The sequence below is a fragment of the Solanum verrucosum genome, unplaced genomic scaffold (genome assembly GCF_900185275.1).
Source record: "Solanum verrucosum unplaced genomic scaffold, falcon-dt-bn FXZP01000084.1, whole genome shotgun sequence".
Lineage (NCBI taxonomy): Eukaryota > Viridiplantae > Streptophyta > Magnoliopsida > Solanales > Solanaceae > Solanum > Solanum verrucosum.
Genome location: NW_026019846.1, coordinates 2,456,932 through 2,476,340, shown reverse-complemented (window position 1 = coordinate 2,476,340; position 19,409 = coordinate 2,456,932). Strand labels below are relative to the sequence as shown.

Here is a 19,409-nt window from a genome sequence, read left to right as displayed (position 1 = left end):
GTAGAAAATATTTTCTGAAAAATATTTTTAATTGTTTGGTTGGTGAATGAAAAATATTTTTTATTTTTGTCTTGAGAATAAAAAATACTCTTTAGGAAAATAATTATTGATCTGAATCAACCCCGATAATTGATTAGCACCTGACCCCGACACCCAAACTAGGACAATACCACGATGACCGTTCCAATTTTGACCCTGAGATCTGACCCGAGATTTTTTTTTAAAAAAAGAATTGACGACGGGCGGGGGGGGGGGAGGTTTAAGGGGGGTCGGAGTGGCGTAAAAAATGAATTTTTTAAAAATTTGAAATATTTCTTGAAAACAATTTTATCTTGAATTTTTTTAACGGGAATGCCGGGGGGGGGGGGGGTAGGGGTGGTGGTGGTGGGAGAGGAGGTGGCGTAAAAATGAAAAAACTATTAAATTTGAAATATTAAGGGATGGCCTGGGTGGGGTGTGGCATAAAACTGATTTTTTTAAAAAATTTGAAATATTTCCAAAAACAATTTTTTTTTTTTTAAAATTGACGGGATGGCCTTATTGTGGGGGGTGGGGTGGCGGAGCGGGGGGGGGTAGGGAGTGGCGTGAATTTTTTTCTAAAAAATAAGATTTGAAATACTTTTCAAAAGCAATTTTTTTGGGTGGTAGGGGTTGGGTGAGGTAAAAGAAATCATAAAATTTGAAATATTTTTCATAAATAATTTTTAATTTTTTTAATTTTTTTGGTTTTGGGGGAGGGGGGGGGGGGTTTGTGGTACGGATAAAAATATACTTGAAATTTAAAAAATAAGAAAATTTTAAGTTTTTTTTTTTGAATGGTGATGATGGGCTATGTGGTATGGGTAGGGTAAGAAAAATAATTAAAGGATGAAGTAGAGTTTTGGAAAATATTTTCCTTAGTATTGGAAGAAAAGTCATTTTCCGTAAATTTTGAAAGTCATGTCATTTTTCTTAAATTTGAGAAAAATGAGTTGATTTGGAAAACATATTCCAATCATTTAAGCCAACCAAACATGGAAAAATTGGAAAACATTTTTCCAGAAAGTGTTTTCCTCCATACCTAAGGGTGTGTTTAGTACGAAGGAAAATGTTTTCCATGGAAAATATTTTCTTGGAGAATAAGTGGATTTCTAACTTATTTTCTCATGATTGGTTGGTGAGTAGAAAATATCTTTTAATGTTTGGTTAGTAAATGAAAAGCATTTTCTAGGAAATATCTTGTATATTTTGCTTGAGACTAGAAAATGCTCTTTAGAAAAATAATTTCTTGTAAAAAAAATTGATTGGCCAGGAGGGGGGGGGGCGTAATTTTTTTAATTTGAAATATTTAACAAAAACAATTTTTCTAGAAAAGAAAATTTTGACTAGGTGGCCTGGGTGGAGTGGCGGGGGTAGGGGTGGGGGGTATGGGATGGGTGTTGGTTTAAAAATGATAGTTTTTTAAAATTTGTAATATTTATCAAAAACAGTTTTTCCAAAATTTGACGGGGTGGCCTGGATGTGGATGGTGGGGGGGGGGAGGTATGGGGGTGAGTGTTGGCGTAAAAATGAATTTTTTTTAAATTGAAATATTTGTCAAAAACAATTTTTCTAAACTTTTTTAATGGGGTGGCCTGGGTGGGGGTGAGTAGGGGTGGGGGTATGGGGTGGGTGTTGATGTAAGAAATGATTTTTTTAAATTTGAAATATTTATCAAAAATAATTTTTCAATTTTTTTTTTTGACGCCGTGGCTTGGGTGAGGGTGGCGTTAAAATAAAAAAATTTAAATTTGAAATATTTTTCCAAAAATAATTTTTTTTTAAAAATGACTGGGATGGTTTGGGTGGGGGTGGCGAGGGGGGTGGTAGGGGTGGGGGCGACTTAAAAAATGATTGTTTTAAAATTTAAAATATTTTCCCAAAACAATTTTTTGAAAAAAATAATTTGACGGGGGTGGCGGGGGGAGTGACGTAAAAATAAAATAAAATAAAATTTGAAATACTTTTCAAAAGAAATCTTAAAATATGAATTGGGATAAAATATACTTGGATTTATTTTGGGGGGGGGGGGGGGGGGGTGGTTTGGGGTAAAATATACTTGAAATTAAAAAAATAAGAAAAAATTTAATTTTAATTTTCTTTTGAATTGGAAGGATCTGGTGCGTGGTATGGTAGGGTAAGAAAAAAAATTAAATGATGAAATACAATTTTGAAAAATATTTTCCTTAATTTTGGAAGGACAATCATTTTCCTTAAATTTGAGGAAAATGAGATGATTTGGATGATATTTTCCAAACATTTAAGCCAATTTAACACGAAAAAATTGGAAAACATTTTCTAGAAAATGTTCTCCATACCAAACACACCCTTCAATTTGCATTCAATTCCTTTTGTGATAAATGTCTTTATGACTTTGCAACCGTTGGCAGCTTCTTCTCCATTACATATATACTAGTCATGGGCAGGTGCGTTGCACGTGTGTTCCATGCTAAGTTGTGTGGATTTGTTATAACGATATTTATATACTCGGACATGTATGTTGCTTGTGTATCCCATGCTAATTAAGTACAAGAACTTCGAAAATATTATAATAAGTGTGTGATAAGTTGCACAAAAATTGAAGAGAAAAATAAAAACTCAAACCAATAAGTTCAATTATGCAATTCTAATAATATATCAAGTATTCAATTTGAGAAAAGTTTCTTTTGTTTAATATGTCATAACTCATAATTTAAATGTCAAGTGTGAGTTCAAAATATTTTTTGTCTTGAGTTTTTCATTTTCTTTTTCTCCTTTGTAGTCTCCACCTTTTCACATTTGCATAGGTATTAAGAAGTTGTCGAATGAGAGTAGTGTTTTGCAAAAGTTAAATAGAAATTTGTATGTCTTCCCTAAGATGACTTGTAGATGATCATTGTGTGTTAACTTGGATAGTAATTGAAGAGAAAATATACAAGCTTAAATCAATGAATGGTGAGTCTATTCAATCAAGATTATTATCAGTACAAGGTACATCATGCTGAAATATTGTTATCAAATGAATTTCAAAAGTAATAGTCGAACAATTTTAATTATGTAATTTTTTTAATATATTAAGTATTCAACTTGATAAAAGTTTTTTTTACATAATTTTTATGTTATAAATTTTTTGTCTTCTTTCTAATAAACTGTAGCCTCCATTTTTTTATAATCACATACAGATAAAGAAGTTGTGGTCGAATGTGAATTATGTTTTGCAAAAATTGCACATAAATTAGATCAAAATATACCTTTTTTATGATAGCTTGTGGATCATTGTCAGTTTTGCGGTGTACACACACAAAAATAGTTATTATTAGTGACAAAAATAATAATTGCTAAAATATCTAATCGATGTATATAAATCATAATTATTATAAGTACGTGTACACTTTGCCTAATTTAAAATTATTAGTTCTATCATTTGTGAATTTAACAAAAAAATATTAGTTAAATTATGTAAAATGACTCTTAACCAAAATTTACAAGAATATATACAGTTTCATGATACTCCAAGAAGTTATAATTAAAAAGAAAGTAAATTTACCTGATTTGATACTTGCATGACAAAATTCTATGTTGCAAGAGGTTAAATAATTATGAAACACACGTTTACCTGCCCAAGTAAGATGAACTTTCAACTAATCAGAAAACATATATGAATAAGTCGAATTAAACACAATAACTTATAATGTGAATAGAAAAAGTAGAGAACATAAACGGAAGAAGAAAAGAGAGACACAAACACAAAATAAATATGAGAAAATGTGCCTACACAAAGTAGGATTGATAATCTAATAATTTGATAAATTGGGATAGTTATCTTGTGAATTTTCACTATATATACACAATATATAGCATTTAGTAAATGAATATATTGTATTGAATTGATCAAAATTATTTACTCCACATTGAATATACCAAGCAACTTTTCAAATTCTCCATATGATTATTACAACAAAGAGATATTTTACTTTTTGCATTAGGCATCGGAAGATAAAGCATTTACAGAAATTGAATACAAATAACTCCATGTCTTTTGATTTATCTAGTTCATTCATTTTCTATATTATTATTTATATTTATTAGAAGATAGACTTACTTTTTAGCAAAACAATATAACATAAATAGGAGTTAAATAAATTGCAAAACATTAATGGATATTTTCGTGTATATATAATCAATAGCCTAATGCATTAAACTAAGTGTATATTTATATTATTTTACAATATTATTGTAGGAATAATATTTGATTGAAGGATATTAATGTCATTCAATATTTATGGACATTTTGATGATTAAAATTTTAAAATATGTTGGTTCCACTTATATATATACTTACTATTTACTAATTTAAAATAAGTTTTAATTATCATTTTTTTATATGTGAAGGAAAAATGACAAATTAATTTACTATTGCTATTTAATATTTAATTAATAAAATATTTTATAACTTTTATATTTAGTATAGGGGTAAAATGGCAATCCAATTTCAAATTTTGGAGCTGTCCACTTTTAATAGGTTTTTAATTATTATTATTATTGTTATTATTATCATTATTATTTATTATTATTATTATTATTATTATTATTATTATTATTATTATTATTATTATTTATCTATGATTAGGAAATGAAGAAGTGTAGTTATGAAGTTGATTTTAAATGGAAAATTAATATTTTAAAATGATTTTAAAAAAATTAATAGGTAAGAGATATTTTCGTAATTCAAATTTTGACTTAGATTCTTCCTACTTTTAATAATATATGATGATGATATGATATGATTGGTCATAAAGTAGCCTTATGAGGATATATGAGTAAATCATTTCTTCATCTCATCTTCCTTCTATTGTTGGGTATTATTATTCTAAAAAACTTAGTTGTTCCTGCTCCTAGTTTATACTAGAAGAGCTTATCGAATATTGGGGGATACACCTTATAGGTGAAATATCTTTAAGGATGGTGACTTTCACGCCTCAAGCTTCCGAGAATATTCTAGTGTTTCCGTGATTGTACAACAAGATTTACAACAATCTTAAGGATATTTCATATTGTTGTCATGAATCACGGAAAGAGTGCAACGTACAAGATTAGTAACGTGGTTGGATGGACATACACTGATTGTGTTGACGAAGAGTCTTGGTTATTCGGTAAATTTTTTGGTAATGGTAGTTCTATTTTTATTATAGTTTCAACTATAATTGTTTTCGCCAAATTACTCAACCTTTGGAACTATACTGATAAGGTATGTAATTCTACTATTGTCTCTACTCTTTTTGATTACAAGTCCAAAACTTTTTATAAACCATTCTGAAAAGAACTGGAAAAATTGACAATCTTGATAACGCAAAAATTAATTTGGAAACAACAAAGGATATTTTTGTTGTGGTCATTTTCCAAGTAAATATTGTGACCTATGTGAGTTAGTGGGTGATAGATTCTGCTACTACTACACATATTTGTGCTAATAAAATTAATTTTGTGTCTTACACTCAAGTCAATAAAGGAGAAGAACTTGTATATCTTGGTGATTCAAGAACCACTCAAGTTCTTGTAACACCCCGGAAACTAGTAGAATAAACTAGGGCTAAGTGTGAGGGTTAGAGCCAAGGAAAAGGGCAAGATCCAAGGGAGAGGACAAGGGCAGTTCACTCTCCCACAGACATTGCCCCACTTCCCACTTCCCACCACTACGACTCGTTGTGAGGACCACGGCTCGTGGTGGGCTAGGCAGTGGCTATGCCAAGGCCCGCCCAAACAACCTCCTCCACACGGGCCACTTCATGGCTCGTGGTGAAGACCACGGCTCGTGGGAAGGCCCGTGGTGGTGCCTTAGATTTCTAGGGGCCAAGGAAAGGTGGCCTAGACACTGGTCCAAGACCACGAGGAGGACCACAACTCGTGGTGAGGATTACGGGTCGTGGTGCCTCTCGTGAAGGTGGACAGTAGGCTGGCAATTTGAGGTTAATTGGGTCATTTCAGTTTTAATTAAAATAAAGCTATGTCGTTTTGCCTAAGACTAGGACCCCTATATAAGTGATTTTTACTCTAAAAACTAAGCCATTCAAGTCATAATTTCCAAAACCTAAAATAAATCCCCAAAGTTCTTCCTCTCAAAATATTCTCTCTCTAGAAACTTGAAGAAGAAGAAGAAGGAGATTCAAGCTAGGGTTTCAAGAGAAAGTTTTTGTACATCAATTTCGTTGGGCTTTGATAGTAAGGTATGGTAATTTTCATCCATGGAGTTCTCTCAAAATCTGCAATTTTAAAAGATAGAAAATTCCCAATGGTTAGGGTTTGATTCAAATGTCATGGGTTCCTTTCAAACTTGATTTAAATGATTGAATTGAGTAATATTAAGCATGAATTGATGAATTCTTATCATTTTTATGATGTTTCCCCATGAACCCATAAAATTCCCATATTTCTCAATGTGATGATTTTTGAATTGTTTTTGAGAAAGAGTTTCCAAGTAAGAGTATCTACATGTCAGTATTTTGAGTTATTCAGTATTTCAGTCATAATGTATCATATACATATTCAGTTGGGAGTAGGCTTAGCACCGAGTACACTAGGGTTTCAACGTACCATCATAGTCCCAGCACTACGTTCCCCCATTGGTTGAGTCCCCTCTATGGGCATCAGTTTTAGTGATCACGCCAGTGATGCCTTTATACCCCTTGCAAGGTATATTGGGTTCTCTCGATGGGGCGCATACATTGGACTCCACGTTTAGCTCACGTGGTTTTATTTCGGTTAATAGTATCTCCCACAGTCAGACTCTAGTGCATTAACTAGGTTTTCAGATATATTTTCAGTATTCAATTTCAACATGCCATGTACTTGGTCATTGCATTCAGTTTAGTTCATATTCCGTATGTATCAGTATTTCCATCATGTTCAGATTATGTCATTGCTCAGTTATGCTTTGTTCAGTTATATGTTTTGTTCAACTATTATTCTATCATGCATGCTCAGTACCTTCCAATTACTGACACATACTCTGCACTACATCATTTCATGATGTAGGTTCAGGTACTCAGCATCCCGATCACATATAGATCGGTTCCCGATCTCCAGTTCAGCAGCTTCAGTGGTGAGTTCTCATACTTCGAGGATAAAAGATATGCTTTACACTTTAATCTTTTTATTTAGTTTTCAGTTTTGCTAGAGTTAGTTGGGGGGATGTCCCAACAACTTTAGTTAGTTAGAGACTTTTTCAGTCATAGTACTAGATTCAGTTTTAGTTTTGATTTTGATCCTCCAGTTGTTATTAAACTCATAGTCTTTTATATATTCAGATCAGTATTGGGGATTCCCCACTTTTAGTTATCACTATTTAAGCTTCCGCATTATATATTTATTTAGTAATATTTTATTATGCTTATAATATGCCAGATCAGGGTTAACTTGGGGTCACACCTGATTCTAGGTCCTATTTTTACGTCCAGGAGGTAGCCTCGAGGAGTGAAATTTCAAAGATCAGGGATTCGAATGGTAGGATGGCTTAAACTCAAAGGCGTAACACTATGGTGATTGGATCAGATATATAAGTGGAAAATAGGCTGGCACGGCCTGTCGGCCTCCCAAAACCTCCTCACGCTTTCGAGCTAGTAGCAGTTTGAAAAAGCATTACTCACCTTTACATCAACTTCAATAGGATCAACAAAGTAGGCTCTAGTACCAAATTCAACCAACTCAAAAGTATGACAAAGAATGTCAGGAAGTTTCTGAAGAGTCATGGCAAGGTTAAGCACGAACAATCCTGAAATTAGGAGAGTGGGAAACTAGACAGTCCAAAGCCGATGACCGTAGACTCCATACAAGAAATGTTAAGCGAGACAAGTGACATGTTGCTATCAGGAAAATGACTAAGCCAATCTCCAATCATGTTTCCACTTTACTATATCTTGATTAGCTAACAATGAAATACTATTTACCAATCTATAGTTGATCACAATAGTGGAAACCATACATTGCACATAGGGTTGATCAGAGTGAGTTTTTAAACCTAGGCATCACAGAGTGAATTCGTGATTAGAATATATAAATAGATCTAATTGTATCACTTGATTGTCATAATAGAAAATTCAAATGCATTGATCTTGTTAATTCTTAATTAGATAAGGGTTTAAAATTGTCATGACCCAAGGGTACACCCTAGATGTAACATGGCGTACTTGACCCCAAAGGGGTCTCATACAAGCCCTTAGCATATCATCACATAAGATAATAGAAAAGTACGGAAATTTTAAAAACTTTATCCATACAATCAAAGTCTTTAATAAAAGCAAGCGGAAGTCTTACTACACTTTTGTCTCAAACCATCTACTACAATACTTGAATAACTCTTGGGACAAAGCCCATAAAATAGTCTCAAAACATGAAATAAAGACATAAAGGAAATAGTGGCTTTATCCTCGAAGCTAAGAGGACTCACCAAATCTTCAACTCCTTCCTCCTTAGAAACCTATCCTCAAGAATGGAACTCAAATCTCCTAACCCTACATCTGATGAGAATGTAGGCAAAGTATGCGTTAGTACAAAAGTACTAAATATGATAGCTAGCATAACATCATAAGAGCATAACATCATAAGGGTTAGTCAACATAAGACATAATCCATAAGCATAAGAAATATTTCATGAAACATCAACTATGAGCATAAGAGACAATATCATAATCATAAGCAAAGTCTCCAACATAAGCATCATATGAGCATCATTCCACCCTTTGCCCTTCATATCATAAGAGAACCATTTCCAGTAACCTCAAAGCATACTTGTGCAGGGCATGGATAAGACCCCATAATCCTATCCATGCTAAGTATCCCTTTTGGTCTTCATAAACATAGTCCATATACATAGTCAAGTCTTAGACTTCCATAAGTAGCTTCATGTCATACTTGTGCAATGTATGAGTAAGACCCCATAATCCCACTCACACTAAGTACCACCTTAGGCCATCATACACACTTCCAATCTTTGATCTCATCCTTAATTTACTTCTCATAACCAAGGGAATCTCTTACCTTTAGTCAAACATAACAAGGAAGGCAACTATAGCACAATTCTATCTAAACATACGTCTCTTTCTTAGGTAACCTTAAGTTATACTTGTGAAATATATGAATAAGACCCCATAATCCTACCCATGCTAAGTACTACTTTTAGGTCCTCATACTCATACTTCTTGATTTGGAAACTAGTCCCTCTCTTTGAGACCTTGGAACCCTAGGATATACTTCTTTAAGCACGTCTTAGTCCCTCTTCTTTACTTTTGAACACTATGAAATACTTACTTAAGCATGTCGAAGTTAATTATTAACTTGGAACACTTTGAGATACTTCCTTGAAATATGTCTTAGTTCCATAATAATCTTGTACTAATTGGGAGAGTAGCCTTAACCGACATGGGACCACACGAGCTTTCACATGATCCCCTCCGATGTTACCCATACCTAGAAGGGTTGGTCTACTTGCCTAGGGTAGAACCGGTTTGTTAGCTTAGTTGGACCCACTAGCTAACTTTCCTATGAGACACGTAGTTATGGGATATGGAGATTCTACTAGGAAACTTAGACTCAACTTGTGAGGGACTCCATCTTATGAGATATACATTGAGGGAATCCCGGACTCTACTTGTGAGAGTTCCCATCTTGGAAGCTGGACTCAACTAAGTAAAAGCTTCCATCTCAATTCAATATCCACTCGGTGCTAGGCATACATCCCACAAGATAGCTTATTAAGTTCTTAGTTAATTCATGATTCTTGGAGGGATGTCCTTGACAACCAATCCATGTTTCTAGTGATTCTATCACTTTATACATTTGATCATTCTTAAATCATCATCTTAGCTTTACTCTCAAAGCTCTAACCATCAATATTCATAACTTCAAGCCTTCCTCTCAAAGCTTTACCTCTTACCATCATCTTTCATGCCTAGGTTTTTCAGGCATTCTAACACTTTCTTCATTATTAGGTGATTCTAGTCATAATTCATCATAAAAGTTCAACTATAACTTTACTAGTCATGATCCATCATATATACTAAAATCTAGTTCAATTTTATGGCTACAAGCTTTCATTCATGAACAACTACTATAGACATCATCAATTTTAGAAGATCAATTCTAAGTCCTCAATTTCACCTTTCATGGCATAAACTCACATAATATCAATCTCATCAAATAGACTAGGGTTAACCATGGAAAACATATAAATTAATAATAATATCATAGTTCAATACTAAATCTGTCACGCCCCGAGCTACCCCCGAGATGCGGACACGGGACCTAGGATCACAAGTGACCCCAAGCTAACCCTGTTGGCATGACATGAGCATACTAAGGGGTCGTTTGGTATGAAGGATAAACACAAATAATCCACGGATAAATATTTAGTGGCTCTTAATTTAGTGTTTGGTTGGAAAGTTTGGGATAACTTATCCCGGGATTAATAAACAGTACCGGGATAAGTTATCCCTCCAAAAGGGTGGTATAATAATCCCATCACAATTTGTGATGGGTTAAATTTATTAAATGACAAAACTACCCTAGAAACCCTTAAAAGTAACTTGTAACTGCTGCATCAGTAAGCTTCAAAACTAACTTGTGAGGTAGTTAGGATGCTTATTTGGCTGCATTTCTTAGCCAAAATATGCTACAATTTAATGCTGGAAAATGCTACAACTTAAAGGTCAAATGTTTGTGGTATTTTGGATAATTCTTTGAGGCTAAAAATGAGTTGAATATTTGAGAAAATTTAGTCTGATTGTTGCTGCATTTTGTGCAGAATAAAGCTTCTTTCTTAAGAGAGGAGAATGCATTTTGTGGTTCAGAATATTTACTTATTTTCTTTATTGATTTAATCGTTAACCCGTTAAGAGTTATCATTTATTTATGTTATTCTATTTTAGGTCCGATTCGACGAGCATTTGGATCATCATAAGGCAGATTTTGCTTCACTGCTTTTGTGCTCTTTGGTTTCAATTATTTTTATTATATATGTCTATAATTGTCCGCGTCCTAGACATTGTTCTAGTGGTTGCTTTCTTCCTATTATAATTATTTCTACTGTCTGGAAGTCAAACTAATGAAATTGTCTCTTAATATGATCCATTGCCTTCCATAATGTGTGCAAAAAAGATTATTTTAACACATTTACGTATGTAGAAACTTATCAAGATTCCATTTTTTTGATTTGTGTCATTTATAATATGTGCCAAAATTAATTGTCTTTAACATAATTTTGTACGTGCATTTGATAGTGATGCTCTTGGTGTTGGCAAGGGGAAGATGAAAGTTTTTGAGATGGCTCTAAGCATGCCTTGTTCCAGAACCTCGACTCATCTGAATGTTTTTGAGATGGTTCTATCTTGGATGGATTGAGTAGTTAAATTTGGTTTTAATTAAAAGTCTATCAAAAAAATATATATACAAAAAGTAAAATAAGAGAGTATTTTTGTAATCAAATCACTTAATTTTAAGAACTACGTAATGGTTATTATTTTTAGTATAACAAACCAAGCAATCAATAATAACTAATTCCAGTATAACTAATCCCATCATAACTAATCCAATCATAACTTATCCCAGCATAACTTATCTCATCATAACTTGTATTCAAACCAAATGACCCCTAAGAGTAATAATAACTGATGCCGAAGCTAAATCATAAAAATGAAAGTAATGGGGAATACCCATATACTAAAACTGAATATATAAAATTTGAGAGTTTAATACAAAAGAAACATCAAACTCAAATACTAACCTGAATCTAACTATGTCTGAAAATAGCCTCTAAATGACTAGAAGTGCTGGGACAAGCCCCAACTAAGTCTAGCAAAACTTGAACTAAAAGACTAAAATACTGAAATGATAACATGACTACTGTCCTCGAAGAATGAGGACTCACCATTGATACTGCTAAACTGGAGATCGGGAACCGATTTAAGTGTGATCTGGATGCTGAGAACCTGGACCTACATCATGAGAAGCTGTAGCACAGAATATGCGTCAGTACTTGATAGATACTGAGCATGCAGAATAGAGTAAAGCTGAAATAAATATATAATTGAACAAGCAAGAAAGCAAGATAAGAATCTAAACATTATATAGATACTGAATGCTGAGCTAACTGAAATGCAATGACCAATTTATAACATGCTAAGACAAAAATACTGAATATACTGATAAATGGTCAATGCAATAAAATCTGATTGAACTGTGGGAGTTACTAATAACCGACAATAAAACCACTTAAGCTAAATGTGGAGTCCGATGTATACGCCCCATCGAGAGGACCCAATATACCCAGCCAAAGGTATAGAGGTATGGTAGCATGATCACTAAATTTATGCCCACAAAGGGGACTTACAACCTACACGGCTCGTAGTTCTGGGACTATATGGGTGACTGACCCTAGTCCAACTCAGTATTATGCTACTTCCAATAGATTAAATGATTAACACATTATGACTGAATTTCTTTGATATACTGGATAGCTCAAAATGACATACAAACTGAGAATGCACATTAATATACAGATAATGACACATTCAAGACTGAGGCATGTATATCTAAAACACTGAAATATATGACCTAGCATGTGTAATTCAAGAACTAAAGAAATACATAGCGAGGGTTCTGAAATTCATGCAATAAACGAAGTAATAACATGCTAATTTGATTTGGAACATGTATTTAACTTATTCATGATAAACTGTTGAAGTTCTAGAAACCCTAGGTCTAGTTGATATTAGGGAATCAAGAATCTGACTGAAATCTAAGGACCTAATGGGCGAAAGGAAACCACTAGTAAAATTCCACATACCTGGCGATGAATTCCACAGAGAAATCTTTTGATTTCGGGGCTGGAATTGATGAAATCTTGCTGCATTCTTGAACTAGGGTTGGTCGCCTCTTTTTCTTCTTACGCTTCTAAATTTCTAAGTTTTTGATGTAAGATCTGACTTGGGTAAGTTCTAGTTATGTTTTTAGGCTAAAACTAATCAAAAACACGTAGTTTAAGGGTCCAACGAAATAGGAAAAGACTAAAAGACCCTTGACTTAAAGCTGCAAACGGGCTGACAACGACCCATCTCACGGACCGTGAAAGGGACCACGAACCGTGAAGGCCCTCGTGGTCTTTACTTGGTCCTGAGGGTTGGGTCCACGAGCCACTTCCACGGCCCGTGTGGAGGACCACGGACTGTGAAGGTCCCCGTGGTCCTCACTTGGGCTAAGGTCTTGAGGCTCAGGGCTAGGATCTTACTGGCTGGCCTTCACGTACCCTACTACGGGCCGTGTGGAGGACCACAGACCGTGAATGTCCTCGTGGTTCTCACTTAGTCTTGAGGGTTTGAGGGCTAGTCTAAGAGGGGCTACTGGTTTAGACTTCACGAGTCTTCCCACGGACTGTGAAGGTCCCCGTGGTCCTCAATTAGGCGTGAGGGTCTTAGGGTCAGGCTAGGGGGGTTACTGCCCAAGCCACCACTGCCCATGAAGGGTCCCGTGGTATGATGTATGGGTCTGGTGGAATTCAAGTCACCACCACGGGAAGGTCAACAGACCGTGGTCCCTATCATAAGTCTTTGTGCTACGACACATTAATTCTTATCACTCTGTCACTCATGTAACCACGTACACTTACATGTGTGTTTGACCTCAACATTGCACATACATCTTTTTTAAACAAGATTTCTTCTAAAGCATAAATATTTAAGTTCAATCCATAACTGATAATTGTTTACTCTAAAAACAAACAAGAAAACAAAGTACATAATAAACAGAAGTCTGAAACCAAATCGTTTGCTAGCATTGTCAAAAATAAACAAGATTATTTTCATAAATTTTCTTTCAAATAAATGCGAGATCGTCAAACTCATGCCCCTTAAGAAATGTCTCGCTTAGCATTGTCTTCGATTGAAAAGATGCTTCTAAAAATTCTAGAGCTTGCGAATAAATTAAGAAAATTATCATAAATCCAATGTCATTATTGAAAGAGAGATCTTATCTTCCACAAATTGAGAAAAGTATATGGAGTAAAGGCTCACCTCATTAACACCAAACTTAGTTGTCTTCACTTCAAACTCAGCAGTTGATTCTACATTAGTGAGCTTTTGCAAGCCAGATATCATTGACAGAGGGGTTACTGACAAATTATCAGTAACCATGTACACTATTAGTGCTTTGACATAACCAATATCATTATCCAAAAACCTGTTTGGAATAGTTGCATAGATAATTTAGGACAAGCAAAAAACCTCCATCAATGATATATTTATGATATATATACAAAAAACAGATAAACTACAGTTGTTAATCCAACATAATTCAGATAAAGCAAGAAAAATTATAGTTCCTCTATTTCAACTTATTTGTATAACTTTTTTCTTAGTCTGTTATAAGAAAAAAAGGTATCTTTACTTTTTTCGCGACTCCTCAGTTTTAACTTTCCACATAACATGCTTAAGACCACAAGATTAAACAATATTTTGGTACATTCGACGAGATTGATTGGCCAAGTTTTGAAAGGCCGGGAATGATATTTTTAAAAACTGAGGTGTTTGATTAAATTTTGGGAGAAAGTAAGTGTTTCTGGAAGAAGCACAACAGGTTTTTCAGAAACTTTAAAAAATAGTTTTTCCCCAAAAATATTTTTTAAAAAGAAGCACTTTTGAGAAAAATATATTTAGAAGTACTTTTAAAAGCTTTGTCAAACAATAATTGTTCCTCAAAAGTATATATTTTTTTTGGAATATATTAATCAAGAAAAAATTGTTTCTCACCAAAAATACTTATTTAAAAAACAATTTTCAAAATAAGTTGAATTTAAAAGCTTGGCCAAACAATCTATATACATATCTTTAGTTTTAGACCACAAGATTCAAAAATCTTCTTTATTTTTTAAAATCTCATATCAAATCAAAATCAGATAAACAAATTGAAACAGATTACAGACAAACAAATTGAAACATGTTACAGACAAACAAATACAAACATATAAAGTACTAAGAAATTATCTTGAAATAACTCCAAAGCTTGAGACCAAGATTTTGATTCACTTGACCTGAGGAGTTGATCCTTTGTTTGATCGGACTTCATATAGGCATCATTAGAGTTTGAACACTTTGGTATATATTTGCGATAGAGCCAACTCTATTGGTTTGAATGTGGTTCATAAAAATTGCAATTGGAAGTTTGAGTAAGTTCATAAGTAAACAAAACAAGTCCTTTCCACCTTCAGCAAAGACAACTCTATTGGTTTTAGTGTCAATTGTTTTCTGGATCTAGTACAATTTTTAAATACTCATTTTGTCCCTCTTGATGTGTGACAACAGTTCAAAAGTAAACTTTTCAATTTTGATCGTAAACTCAGGCTTGAATTTTCAAACATTTTGATGATATAAACATTAGTATAAGTAAAAATAACTGATAATTTAAGATATTTTGAAGGCATATAAAAATTCATGATCAAGAAAAACCTCATTCTCAAAATCTGAAAAGATGACTAACCATTGTTTGATTTTCTCCATCCTATCTGTCTAAGAAAAAGGTTAGTTAGAACTATTTTGGACCTCAAAGAAACCTGCAAGAACTCTTGTTTCTGGATTTGGTTGAACAAACCAAAAACATTAAACATTAACTACGCATGGTCATTAATTGAATTTCCAATGCTATTAAATGGTTTGCATTATGTATAACAAACTCTTAAATTGACCCTTAGTTGCTAAGTGGCAAGTAATACACCTCAACATGATCACAACTGACAACCAAACACTCCAACTCGTTCTATTGTATCTCATGGACATCCAATGATGGCGTGACATATAAATTTTGAACGTGTCTAGATGATCATTATGTAAGTTGGAGTGTTCAACTAACAGTGTGGAGACAAGTTCAGGTGTCTAGGTGCATACTCAAATTTAATAATATTTACTTACCAGATCGGATGAGTCCAAATTTAAATGTATGTTTATATATTTTGCCTAAAATATTTAAAATCAAGGGACATAAAAGTAACTCAAGTGATACATGAAGATTTTTTTACCAAATCACTTATCTGAAAATCAATGGTTTTTGTGTTGAAGTTGATCGACTTGTGCCTTAGATGTTCTTAGTACATTGATCACACTAGTTGCAGATAATGGTGCAATGAACAAATTATCTGTGATGATCCATGTCACGACTTCATCAACTTCATCAAGTTGCCTAGACAACCAAACACAAACATACAACTAAGCTACCCAATGAAACATGCAATTGGTAAGTTGAGTATAGTAAATAAAAAGTCAATGAAGTCTTTGCCACATTCAGCAAACACAACCTTATGAGCTTTGCTATCAACCAACAACTTCAAACCAAAATTTGTAGTTTCCATGACCTCCTCCATAACTTATTTCACAATTCCTAATAACCAAAAGGAATTTCAATAGTCCACTTCCATGTTGTATATATACAAATACAACATGGAGACTGCAACATATAGAAAGTTGAAACTATTTAGTATTGACGCAACACACCTTTTAAGGAGCAATGAATAAAATGATAATTTTATCATATCATTTTTAAATATAATAAGTTTAATGTATTGGCACATGACTATAATTAAAAATTAGAAACTAAATGGTAACTTATCTCTTGATTTTCTTAAATAGACAAGTAAAAATGGACATCTATTTTTAATATAATGAACAAGTAAAAGTGAATAGAAGGAGAGAATATATTTCTCTACTATATTTGGGTTACAAACACAGATTAGAGCAAGTGAAAGTTTCATAGTTATAAGGGGTAATGTAAACCTTTGGTCTTTCATCTTTTGTTCTTTTCGGCTAATTGTATATACAATTTGAATATTACCTCTTATATTTTAAAAATAAACATGTATGTTTCCTATACTATGAAAATCATATACTCACACTCTCATCCATAATTGAGCATATTAAAATATAATTATTGAAATTATAAATTAAATGCTACTTTTTTTTATGCAATTCAAAAAAAAGAAGATAATGTTTTGGTTGAAATTTCTTATCCATTCATGCTATAAAAGAAGAAAAAAAATATTTTTTGAATCATTTATATCTCAAAAATCAACTACAATATAACATATTCATAATCCAACAATTGAGGTATGGGGGGGGGGGGATAAAGTGTACACAGACCTTGCCCCTACCTCATGGAGATAGAGAGGTTTTTTTTTTTTTATAGATCATTAGTTTAAAATAATGCATCTTCAAGCAATTTGAAAAAATAAATACAAAAGTAAGGGTAGTAACAACCACGAAATAATGTGAATCATGAAGAGTATTACACACATACATAGGAATGAACACTATGACAACAATCACTTTAAGAACAAAAAACTATGAGAAAAGTGTTAATACCACTAGTAAGAGAGGAGGTCCAACTCGGCCACTAAGTCAAGAAAACTTCTTTTGAGCAAAATCAATCTTTTCTTTGGGATGAAAGTCATGTTGAATCTTGTAGTCACTCACTAGTTGAAGCTACTTGTGCAAGTGATGAATTATTTTAGTTTAATGCGTTTGCAAGTAATGATCACACATGTAATGAATTTGAAGGCGCGTAATAGATTCTTTGACTGCATGTATTGTTATACTTCTTTATTCTGCAAGGCTTGAATAATTCGAGGACGGATTCTTTTGAACAAGGGACGAACGATGGGGCCTTTGATGTTGGGGCCGCTTTGTGAGTGTTTAAGTGCGTGACTATCTCATCTAAAAACTTAAGTTGTTAGAGAGTACACATTTTTACCTGATTCTTTTTCATGGGCCAAGCACGTGAAATTCTTTTTAATTTTGGGTGGCGGTGAGAGTCGACCTCAGGACCTGTGTCTGCTCTGATACCATGTTAAAAGTGTGTAGCATCTTTAGATAATTCTCATGTTTTAAATAGGCTATTTAAGGCCACTTGAGATGATCAGAAACATCAATTACATCTCTATTTATACTAGTAAAATGTAAAACCAAAGGTCTTCCACAAATAACTAAATACATGTATAACAACTAATTAGATATATGCATTACAAACTCCTAAAGGACTTCTTGAAAAACTAATAGACAATTTTGGAAGACTAAACATTATTGTGGATGCATTAATTCCAACACTCCCCCTTAATGCATTTGCTTGACAACTCCAATGCGTTCTCGAAGATAGCAAAATTTTTCTCTAGGAAGTGATTTGCTGAAGATATGAGCAAGTTGTTCTCCTGTATGGAAATAATGAAACCGAATTTCGCCTTTCTCTTGTGGTTCTCGATCGGATAAAATGATACTTGATGGAAATATTCTTTGATCTTTCATGGTTGACTGGATTCTTGGAAATTGCAATTATTGATTTGTTATCATGATACAGAACAATCCCTCATTTTTATTTTTCACCAATGTCTTCAAATATTCTCCTAAGCCAAATATCTTGAGAAGTAGCCTTAGCTGCTGAGACATATTCTGCTTCGGCAGTTGATTGAACAACAACACTTTACTTTTTTGATAACCAAGAACAACTACTTGATCCAAATAAGAAAGCATAACCAGAAGTACTCTTCCCGTCATCTATACTTCTAGCCCAATCACTATCAGAATAACCAATTATGCTCAAATCTCCACCAAGTTTGTACATTATCCCATAATCCATTGTTCCTCGCAAGTAGCGTAGAACATGCTTTGCAGCTCCAAAATGCACTTGGCTTGGTTCTTGCATGAATCTGGATAATAAACTAAAAGCAAACATAATGTCAGGTCTTGTTAGCAGGCTTTCAATCAAGCTCCTATAAAGTGAGCTATTAGCTTTCTTTTCTCCATCATCTTTTCTAAACTTCTCATTTGTTGCTAATGGTATGGCCATAGACCTGCAATCCATCATTTTAAATTTTTGATGAATACTTTAAGTATACTTCTTTTGAGAAATAAAAATTCCTTCTTTCACTTAATAAACTTCGATGCCCAAGATATAATTTAGCAACCCAAGATCACTCATTTCATAGGCTTGCATCATATCTTGATTGAATTTTTGCATCATCTTCACATCATTTCCTATAAAGAACATATCATCCACATAGAGACAGAGAATGATAATGCTACCATGTTCTTTCTTCACATACAAAGTGTCTTCGCTTTTACTTCTCTGAAATTATTTTTCAGAAAGTATGTATCAATTTCATTGTACTAGGGTATTGGAGCTTGCTTCAGCCCATAAAGAGATTTATTTAGCTTGTACAACTTCTCTTCTCCCCCTTGAACAGAAAATCCTTGAGGTTGCTCAACATAAATCTCTTCATCAAGTTTTCCTTTAAGAATTGCAGATTTAACATCCAGTTGAAATATCTTCCATTTATTTTGTGCAGCAACAACAATTACGGTTCTAATTGTGTCAAGACGAGCAACTGGAGA

At 33.4% G+C, this 19,409-nt stretch overlaps 1 pseudogene; it reads right to left on the bottom strand.

Moving 5' to 3' along the window:
• LOC125816665 (putative late blight resistance protein homolog R1B-16) overlaps nucleotides 1–18,879 on the bottom strand; it is a 35,791-nt pseudogene extending 16,912 nt beyond the window's left edge.
• Between the last annotated feature and the right edge of the window lie 530 nt (nucleotides 18,880–19,409).